General features: G+C 37.0%; 1 pseudogene across 1 annotated transcript; it reads right to left on the bottom strand.

Annotated features, from left to right (window-relative positions):
• Positions 1–2,019: 2,019 nt before the first annotated feature.
• On the bottom strand, positions 2,020–3,742 carry LOC149568991 (putative 12-oxophytodienoate reductase 11; annotated as a pseudogene). Its single transcript, XR_016362675.1, has 4 exons — positions 3,030–3,742; positions 2,810–2,936; positions 2,532–2,711; positions 2,020–2,451 (listed from the first exon to the last, which is right to left on the bottom strand). The product of XR_016362675.1 is annotated as a putative 12-oxophytodienoate reductase 11 (transcript).
• Between the last annotated feature and the right edge of the window lie 7,917 nt (positions 3,743–11,659).

Here is an 11,659-nt window from a genome sequence, read left to right on the forward strand (position 1 = left end):
ATGCTGCATCTATTTACTTTCTCAAGGAGTTTGATGCTCTTTCTCGACAATTCCTTTGGAGTGGTAATTTGTGTAGTACTAAATGGAGCTTGGTTAATTGGGCAACTGTTTGTAGGCCTAAAAAGGAGGGTGGTCTTGGTCTTCGATCTGCTCTATTGAGTAGTCAAGCTTTGGCTGCTAAGCTTTATTGGCGATGGTGCTCTGGACAACATCAACTTTGGGCTCGTATTATCACTCATAAATATTTTCATGGTGCTGATCCTTGCTCTATTTCTACACTTCCTCTTGAAGGTCGTGGCTCAATGGTTTGGCATACTTTGAAGACAAGTGCGATGTTGGTGAAGAGGGGTCTATTCTGGATATGTAAAGGAGGTTCTCAGGCTTTGTTTTGGTCTGATGCTTAGGATGGATTCCCTTCCATTTTATCCATATACCCTCATCTTCAGCCTCTTTGTGACTCTTTTCTTGCCGCTGTATGGGATAAAGTGGCTCATTACAAGACTCCTTATCAATTGGGACCTGTTGTTGGTTACAGATGGAAGCATTCCTCTGATTGGCCTCCTGGAGGTACAGAAATGGATCGTCAGGAGCTTTCTCAAATTCTGGCCTCTAGAGAGTGTTCTTCTTTGCTTGGTCCAGATGTTTTGGCTTGGGGCGGTACCTTGTCTAGTAAATATCATGTCTCTGCTGGGTATCAGGAGATAACTAGACAATTATTTGGGGATGCTGAGGTCCCTTGGTGGAAGCAAGTTTGGAATAAAGTTTCTTGGTCCAAGTGCAATTTTTTCATGTGGCTAGTGGCTCACAACCGTTGTCTTACCTGGGATAATCTTTGTAAACATGGATTTCAGGGCCCCTCTTATTGTGTTTTGTGTGGTAATGGAGAGGAGTCTGTCTCCCATCTGTTCTTCCATTGCTCCTATTCTACTCAGATATGGCACCTTTGGTGGAGCGCTTGGGGTTGCTCTTGAGTTCTGGGCCCGCTTGGGTAGTGCTCCCTCCAAGTCTTCTTCTCTCCATGCTGCTTGGATTGCTGGCCCATCTTTCATGCTTTGGCATATCTGGTTGGAGAGGAATCGTCGCATATTCCAAGATGTTCGGCTTGGTGTTTTGCATCTTTGGTGGAAAATATCACATTCTCTTCAGGAAACTATTCTTGTGAAGTGTGAGCTTGATGGGGGTATGGATCCGGTTGATCTTGCTATCTGTAATCGCCTCAATTTTCATCTGCAGGATGGGGTTGCAGCTCATAGGTTTCTTTCTATGTCCAGGCAGCTTCACCATCAGAGGAAGGGTCGACTTAACCGGGATGGGCACTGGACTCCTCCTCCCTGTGGAGTTCTGAAAATTAACACTGATGGTTCTTCCCGTGGGAATCCTGGTCCGGCTGGTATTGGCGGAGTGGCTCGTTGTAGTTCTGGGGATGTTAAATTTTTCTTCTCAGTTCATAAGGGTGATTATACTAACAATCTCATGGAAGCTCAAGGTATTTTATATGCTGTGGAACAGTGTTGCTTGCGGGGATGGAGTAAGATTATTTGTGAGTCTGATTCCCAGGTGGTGGTGAGCATGCTTTCTTCGCAAGAGCTTGAGGATGTTAGTTGGCAGCTGGCCACTGTTGTTAAGCAGATTCTTTTGTTCTCTTCCTCTTTTCAGTTCATTAGGTTCATGTATATTCCTCGTGAATGGAATAGAACTGCTGATTGTTTAGCCAAATGGGCTTCTAGTCATGATCCGGGTTGGAATATTAGGGATAGGGGGCAACTGTCCTTTGAGATGGTGCAAGAATTTGATGATCTTGTTGCTCAGGATCGAGCTCCTTGTTGAGCTCTCCTTGTTGTATTCCTTTCTGTTTTAATAACTTTTTACCCCTCTTTTTGCAAAAAAAATAAACCATAACCATATTGTCATAGCTTTTCATAACTATAAGAATATTAAGTTATTCATAGTGGGTATGGTCTACAAATGCAGATAAAGTTATGCGTTTCCATACTCTCGGCACTGTTTGAAGAAAACAAATTCCCAACAGCTACCATAACATAAATTAAACATTTTAATGGGACCGCAAAAGCATCACAATGATTTTATTGAAAAACGTAAGCCTTGATCTCCTCTAACCAAAGAACCAGGTTCAAGATTCGAGAAATGGATAATCGGTGTACCCCACAACAGGATCAGAAGTGTAAAATGTTTCTCTGTCATATTTATTGAGGGGCACATTCAACTCAAATCTCATTGGTAGATCCGGATTTGCCAAAAACAGTCGGCAAATCTGAATTCCCACACGCTCTGCTCCAATTTCATCCACAACTGCTTCCACGACTTCAAGAGCGAATCTGCAACGATTCTCCAATGTTCCGCCATAGCAATCCGTTCGATCGTTCACGCCGTCTTTCATGAACTGATCCACAAGGTACCCGTAAGCCCCATGGATCTCAACGCCGTCAAACCCTGTTTCAAAAAATGTTGATTATATCATCAAATGAAACATTCTCTTCTTCAAATCAACATAGATCAGAATAAAAACATACCCGCATCTATTGCGTTTCTAGCAGCATTTCGAAAGTCTGCAACTATATTGGGGATTTCCTCTGTTTTCAAAGGACGAGGAGGAGAGAAATCTGCCACATCCTTTCAATTGGGTAGACCGATCTTTCCAGATATTGGTTTGCTTGAAGACGAGAATGGAGATTGGCTATTGGGCTGATAATCTACATTGCTTTACACATTATACATATATTGTCCTGTGCTTTGCAAGTCAACCAACGAAAATAAGTAACAAAATAGGGGAAAGCGTAGACATACTGACCAACATGAGAAATTCTTCCACAATGCCAAATTTGACAGAAGAAAACGCCCTCTTTGTCATGCACGGCCTTCACAATGGGCTTCCACGCTTCAACCTGCTCCTCTGTCCATATCCCAGGTGTGTCTACCTATCTGAAGTTTGAACAGAATTTCCGCATCAGTAGACATTCAAGAGTTTGGAATTAGGGGAAAATTGAAATGAAGGTAAATCGAGCCCTGACGCACCCTTGAGCAGTATCAGAGACCCCTGTTGCCTCTGCGATCAATAGACCACCAGGCATTGTTCTCTAGGAGTAGTACAGGATTGCATGCGGCTGAGGAACGTTGTTGTAGGATCTTTGCCTAGTTAGAGGAGCCAATACCACTTTGGAAAGAGCATAAAAAAAGGGGCTTTTTGTTAGGGATGAAAACAAAAATCAATCTTGCAGGTGCATCAGAAGTAAAAGAAATGGAATTTGATTGGAAGAGGAGAAACTTGTGAGCCAAATCGAAAGAAGCCATTCGGTAGGGCGTTAAAAGAGGCGCCAAGATGAGGTTAGTTTGAAACATGGTGATTGTGGAAGCCGAGGGAAAGGATCTGAAATTGGGTGAGAAGTGAGTGAAGTTAGGAGAAGTATATGAAGGGCTTTTAAAGCTGTGAATGGAGTGACTGTTCATGTTTTGGTCCACCAGAGGTGGACGGTGGTCGTAGCTACATTGGACTACAGTGATGTCATTGTTGTTGTGGTCATTTGACGTCCTCTCACATTTCAGCAATATTCGCTTTTCCAAATTCTCAGTTCTCAATATTTTCTGATAAAGATGATCCTCTTCCCTTGCTCCCTTGCTGGTACTGCGTTAGCAGCATGAGGTTGTTTTAAATTTTTGTTTTTTGATGAATAGTTTATAGTTGCTGGCTGCGGCCATGTTGTTTACTCCGGATTTGGTCGGTTGAACTCATTCGCGGGGTGATTCTGTATCCCCCGGTCTTTTTTTGTGAATTGTAATCTTAGTAAATTTTATTAATTGAAAAGAACTATTCATCAAAAAAAAAAAAATCTCAATTCCAGTTTTTAAAAAATAATGGTCTGATATGCGGGAAACACAATTAAAGCCGGCCATAAAAAATGAAAAAAAAAAATTCTTTTGCATTATGTCAATTTAAAAAAACAATTATGTCATTGAACATCATATTATAATAAAACCTATTGATTTATCCATTCATACATTTCAAAAAAAACTTAAAACTATCTATCAATATTGATCATCTCAAACGTCATCACTTTATGCATTAAAAATTTAAACAAATATTATTTGATGCATAATTTAATAATGTTTCTAAAAAGTAGAATGTAAATTTGAAAATTTTGTATAATATTAAATAATAAGTTTTTTTTGGTGGTGGTATAGTGGATACTACAAGGGGAGACTAGACTTCTTAATTTCATACCTCTTACTAGAGTAAAAAAATCTGAACTCAAAATAAAGTGAATTTGACTTAAACGATAATCACCAAATTGTAAAGAAAAATGGTGCTTCATAGCTCTTTGAAATCTCTTGTACTTAGAGTTAGCGTTTCAGCTCCTCTTTTAAAAAATAATGTAAAATTTGGGTTTCCTTTACCCCAAGTCTACTCTAGCTCAAGTAAGCATATTAGTCATAGAGACAATGATTCTTTGGTGAATTGGATACAATGCACAAATATTAGAGGTTTTGTAGAGGGAGATTCTTCCTCCAACCCTACTAGTACGCGAATTCAAAAAGGAGATGTCAAGTTTAAATTGTTGCTGGAAGGAAATGTTCTTTCAAGGGGAGACAAGTGCATAATGTGGGCAAATGGGGACCAACATATTGATAGGGAAACCCAAGACGACTCATAACTGAAGGGTAAGAATGGTACTCAGGGTCATTTTCTCCACCCCTTGAATGTAGCTAAGCAACGACATAGACTACAAAATCAATAGAACCATGTATTGGGATCTTGTCTTAAACCTTCCCTCAAAGTAATTGCTTTGGATTTGAATGTTGAGGCTCCAAGGTAGAATTCGACCAATATAATATCTCAATTTAATCTACACTAGGTGTAATAGGATGCTTCAGGTGTTTCTAGCCCAATTTACAAGAACTACATTCTTGGATTTCAAAATACATGGAGCCCACTCTTGATGATAATGTCCAGATTTACCCTATGGAAGATGGATTTTTACTATCAATTTTGAAAATACTGGGACATGAATAAGGTTTTGTGCAAACATTTCTGGAGTTAGAGGAGAAGTTCATCATGTTGAAGCCCTAACCGTTAGATTTATGTCCTTCTACAAATATTTTGACAAGATCTCAATCTAGGTAAAGCTTTCTAATCTTTCGTTACCTTTTTTGTTTGTTCATTTTTGAGGTGGTTGGAAGTTTTCTAGATGATTTTTTGATGGCGGATGAAAGATCCTCAAACCTCCTCCACTCTACATTTACTTACATGTTTTGGTAAAAATAAATTTATCTAATGGGCTTCCTACTCAAATTTCAATTAAAACTTCAAAAGGATGTTGGTTCCAACATTTGCATTGTGAGAGGGTACTCTTCAAGTGTAGAAGGTGCTTTAGAACTCCAGGCATATTGATGATCATTGTGGCAAAGATAAAACCCAATAAGAAGCCTCTTGGTGGAAATATATCATTCAACATCACTCTATAGTTGAGAAGAAGACGGAGAGGCAAAAGTGTTTATCTCAAATTGTTAGTAAGGCAGTGATGCAAAATCCTTTAGAGGAAGTGATGCATAATCTTGTAGAGGAAATGGTGCATAGAGTTTATGAAAAGCCCATAAATTGAATTGGTTTGGTAAGTGATGTCAAGGAGTCATCTCGAGTTAATAATGTTGGAACCTTAGAAGGAAGGGATCAGTGAAGACCTTTGGTGTCTAAAGAGAAGGTGACGAGTTGTGCGCTTAGGGATTATTTGAACCAGCTTTAGGATCATGTACAGAGGAAGTTGGAAGACTCTCAAGGCTACGCCTTTGGATTTTAAAATCAGGTTACTAAGGTTGAGGATGGATGACAAATAGTGAAGGGAAAATGAAAAGAAAACCAAGAAAGATTCCTTTGACATGGTCTTTCTATCTCATTCAAAAAGTGGTGCTAATATTATCACTTAATTCCATTATTTGTTGTATTTTGTCATGTATGTTGTTTAGTGTGATATGCTAATGGATCCACCTAGTGTTCGTTTTCTTCAGGAAGATGGTTCTTACTTTGTTCCCACCCTTGGTTTGGGCCAAGTTTATTCTCAGTTTCCAATAAAACATGTCACTTATTACATATTTAAAAAATAGATAAATAAACTACATTATTTAACTCTACTAAAGGTGAGTCTCATGGAGGGGGGCTTCTTAAAAATAATTAGGGTGTTTAGAGTTTTTGGGAATATTTAAAATCTAGTGCTCCCATGAATTTTATATGCAAATTAGCTTTAAAAGTTTAAGCTTCAAAATTTAAGGAACTTGGAGATGAAAAAAAAAAAGAAGCTTTATGGATTTTTCTTATATAGGAAAAAAGTGTAATTTTTAATGTATTTGACGATAAATAATAATTTTAATAAGATCTTGGGACAAGTTCTATTTTCCTAAGAAGATCCCAAATAATCCTCTAATTGTGTGTGAGAGAAGAACACACAGACATAATATTATTATGAAATTAAATAAAATACATAATATATTACAATAATAATTTTAAAAATTAATCTTAAAATAAAAATACCAATTAATTAAGGTTTTAGTGATACTCATCCAAAATTGGGTCTCATGTTGAAATTTGGGGTGAGCTCTAACTAGTTAAAAAGTAGAAAATTCAAAAGTATATGGATTGATTGAAAAAAAAAATTGATGAGATGAAAATTGCTCATTTGCACTTGCCAAATTTATAATATTTCATCATCGAATTTATATTAAGAAATAATATTTTGAAACTAATGTATTATTGTATTTTTTGGAATATTTTTATTTTTAAAAATTTACCTTAAGTTTCCAAGCGCCCCCCCCCCCCCCCCCCCGCCCCATGTTTAGTGGAATGAACATGTGAGGGCCACATCCCTAGTACTGGATACACAACATCTTATCCCACAACATATACATGGATGTCATGTCAGTCCATTCTCATCCTCCTCAGTATCTACCCCATCACATATGCCCAAGAAATTGGTACAAATACAATCAATGTGATGAGACGAGTGTAATGGTGCATGTGATGATGACGTAGATGGCACACACGAGGATGACCCTGATGGTGCATGCAACATGATGATGAAGCTGGTAAAGGTTGTGATGACCCTAATGGAACATTTGATGATGATGGAGTTATTGTAAGTGATGATCTATCCACTCCTCTAACTAACTGAGTCCCATGTTGAATAATGACATCATTTAATGATGTAGCTACATGAAGATCCTATAAATCCATAAACTCTTTTATGACTACTAGGCCCACAAAATGAGCCATGGTTTTTCTTGGTGTACACCTCCTATCTTGTAGTTGTACCATCCTATGAGCCCCAAGTCTATCCTAAGAAGATCCTCTCCCTCTACTCTAGAATTGGTAGATGTCAAAGTAATTTGGCTTCTCACCAAGGATGAACTCACATTATAGATTTTTCAAAAAGTATAAAGGTACCTCATAAATATTACGTGTTGGTAGGTTAAATACTATTTATCGCCTATCCCACAAATTTGATTTAATCCTATTATGAATACACCAATTATAGAAAAGGTTTCTATAGTTTCTTCTAGGGATTTGTTAGTAGCAAGATCATTGAAAAGAGCACATATATCACTTTTAAGTATGCCCTTAGCTTTCACTTGTGTTATAATGATTTAGAATAACTAAGAGGGGATGAATTAGTTATCCTTGGTTCAAATGTACCAATTCAACTCTTAAACACTTCAAACAACTTAACCAATCTCAAATACCCACTTGGTCTTTATAACATAACATCATCAATTTAACATTTCATGAAATATCTTAACTCTTTATCGCTATATGTGTCGACTGCCAGTAAATAAACTACTATAAAAATATAGCATGCAAAACAATAACATCCACACATGAAAATAAAACTTTGACACCATGATTTCAACGTGGAAACTCAATTTAGGAAATAACACCAAGTAAAATGCTACCAATTTTTCACTCTTATGAAGTGCGCTCGGTTAAAAGCCAACCCTATTAAAAATTGTACAACACATTGCTAAATGTGACCCTATTAAAGGATTTACAAAATGACTGTTAGGTCAACCTTAAATAATGGATTTTGGACTGATACAATAGCTAGAATATAATAGTAGCTTTGATCTGTAAAGTAAAAATCACTTTTCAAATTCATATCTCCATTTTCTCATATGTTAGTGCATTGACTGGCCTTTGTTGATATCTCCATCACTGGTCTACTTGACAACACCTCAAGTTATCACTCTTCACAAACTCTTCACACTTCACCTATGTTGTTCTCCTCTTCAAAACTTCTCCTTAAGATCGCTAATCAACAACAAACCAACCTTGAAACTCGTTTTGTATGCCTCCTTAAATAGGTAATTTTGATCTTTTGTTGCTTAAGCATAACCATTGATCTTAAGGTTAGGTCAAATTCAACAAATCCTTCCATCTTTTTTCCTCCTTCTTCTATAAACTTCTGATCAAGTTCTTGCCTTTGATCATGTAACAAACTCACCTCAGGCATTAAATATGCAAACTCATCAATCCTTATCTTCCACACACTTTGACTAATTCAAAATTCCAACTATGTCAACCTCAAAATCACATCTTTCTCAAACTATAACTTTTGTTGTCACTCAAAAATCATTGTGTTCTTGAGCTCAGTTGTTACTATGTATCTCAACACACACTATACTTCTCACTCGACATCAACATGCTCGCTTAGCCATTACTACACTTGGTCATAACTACACTTCATATATTTTCTTGGCCATAACTAACACTCAACTTAAACTATATCGCTCGACTTCCACTAAGTTCCTTAATCTTTTTCTTTAGCTCCTTTATTGATTGTGCAATATTGATACTGAGTCAAGCTTGTCATTTTGACTTGTTTTTGTTAGGATTAACCATAGATAGAAATAAAAATCACATGCAAACATAACCAACATCAGAAAATAATAAATCACACATAAGAGAACACAAGACACAAAAATTTAGCGTGGTTCACCCAATCCCTGGGCTACATCCACCAATAACAAGTCCAATATTATTATTATCCAATTATTACAATTGACAATCCCTTATAGCTTAATATTGCTGCAACAAGCTACAATCTCATCATAAATTATGAAATTCCTATCCCTAAGCTATTTTATACAGGCTTTTTTGCCGCTTACAAAATTAGGGCTAGAATAAGTCATCCCAAAGAAAAAAAAAGTAGACGACTTTTACAATCATAAAGTCATTTGAGTAGCACCCTCGAAAACCCTTGTGGGAGCTTTGCCCCTCAACCCCACCCTATATTGCACCAGGGAGAACACTTGGGGCTTTGCCCCTAGACCCCGCAAGGGTCAACACTTCCCCTTGACCCCATCTTGGGGGTGTTGCCCCCAAACCCCTGTAGTAATAATTTGGGGGGGAAATGTGTCAAATAAGGTGAGATAAATTAACCTTCTAGTCTATTTAGGCTCCACCTCACAAAAATCTCCTACTTTGAGCCTGATCATAACACTGCTAAACCTATAGCTCCTACTTGAATATCAAACCACCCTAGACTCTATTATTCTTTTATTCTATTCAATCAAGAAAACCAACTAAAGTTGAAGAGGAGTTTAACTTCTCCCTTATTATTACCTTGGTAAACATATCTATTGGATTATGATTTGTATGTGTATAGTCTTAAAATTGAAGCACTTCAATGTTAAGAGTGTTTAGTCCTCTGAGTAAGTGGTCTGAGGTCATGTCAAGCACCTTGAATAGGTCTTTACATGGATCTAGTTTTTTTCCCCATGTTTCGCTTCTCTCTCTCTATTTCCAACCTATTTCTAGCAACTTTTTATGTGAAACTGCGGACTTTGACTTTCTAGGTCAAGATGACCTTTTAGGTCAAGGTCAACCTGGACCCTGACCTAGGGTAGGGTCAACCTTGTCCCTAACCCCAAGTCCAATTTTCAAGTTCTAGGAGTTTCAAGAATTAGGCTTTGGAAAGTTTCATTTTTCTACTTCCATGTTGGCCTTCTCTAGAAGTTTGTGCCCTAGATCTCTATATAAGGAAGCCTTCTTCCCTCATTTTGACATCTACTAACTATGAGTGAAAGATCTATCCACTATCTATGATAAAAGTTATTATCTACCTTTTCATGAGAGCATCTACCTACTATGAAGTAAAGATCCACTATCGATCAAGCATTCAAGTGTTCAAGCAGCCAATTCATCAAGGAGGTCCATTGTTAGCCATTGAAGGATTCAATCTCTATGGAGCCCTCTTGTCGAAGATTTATCCTTCTGCATTTATCCAAGCCTTTTTCTATGCAAAGATATGTTCAAGATTGTTGTTGAAGATCTAATGTCATTGATTTGAGACATCCTAAATACATTTCTACATTCATTGGGAGAATCCATACTTGTGGATTCAAGGATTTGAATCCTCCAAAAGGATTTCAATATAAGCAAGGTGAATAGTTCCATTTACTTTGTTTATTTATATTGCAGTTTCAATTATATTTCAAGGTTGATTCCAAACTGGGGTTTGACAAAGGCAAACCCCCCATCCAAACAACAAAACCCTTTTTCTTGCATATACAAGTATAGGACAATGAATTAAAGTGCAAATTTGGATACCCTTTTTGTCGAACTTGCGAGATCCACGAACATTGCAATATATACTTTTAAAGATACTCCTACTTATCAATTGGTGGGCTTAAGGGGCTTTCTAATGAATAGTTCATAAGGCACAACACTTGGAGAAGGTTTTGCAAATGGGGTTTCAAGCTTTGGGTTTAACCATGGAGGAAACTATGTAGTTAAGCACACTTAGGTTGGAGTAGTACTGGGATGGGTGACCTTCAGGGAAGTCTCGGTGCTTCACTATTGTGAGCATCACCTAGATCCAATGAGTTCTAAGTGTTCCATTTATTCTCATGAGAGATGGATTCATGTTGAATCACTACTCATGAAACATGGGTCAATGAGTTTGACTCAAAAATCACACAGTTTAATCCTCATAGCAATATCACAATTTGACTTACTGTGGAAATTATATTCTACTTATTAATTGATGAGCTTAAGGGGCTTTCTAATTAATGGTTCATAAGGCACAACACTTGGTGAAGGTTTTGCAAATGGGGTTTCAAGATTTGGGTTTAACCATGGAGGAAACTCTATAGTTAAGCGCGCTCAAGTTGGAGTAGTATTGGGATGGGTGACCTCCTAGGAAGTCTCATTGCTTCACCCCTATGAGCATCACCTAGATCCAATGAATTCTAAGTGTTCCATTTATTCTCATGAGAGATGGATTCATGTCGAATCACTACTCATGAAACATGGGTCAATGAGTTTGACTCAAAAATCACACAGTTAAGTCCTGATAGCAATATCACAAATTGACTTACTTTTGATAGCAATACCACAATTTGACTTACTATGGAAATTATCTCCTACTTATCAATGATTGAATTAGCTTATTTGTTGTACGATGAAGTGGCTAGGTTCCAATATGTTTTGTTTAGAAGAATCTATTTTCTTTAACATTGTTTTATTTTGACTAAACTCGATGTATTATAATATTGTTCAAAATAATATATAATATGTAATAAAAATCTATATTATACAAATAATAAAACTTGTGGTGATATTATAAAAATTGTAGTATTTATTTTTATCATTATAGAA

The sequence above is a fragment of the Cupressus sempervirens genome, chromosome 3 (genome assembly GCF_028749045.1).
Source record: "Cupressus sempervirens isolate cs-2001-9-10 chromosome 3, ASM2874904v1, whole genome shotgun sequence".
In the NCBI taxonomy this organism is placed as follows: domain Eukaryota; kingdom Viridiplantae; phylum Streptophyta; class Pinopsida; order Cupressales; family Cupressaceae; genus Cupressus; species Cupressus sempervirens.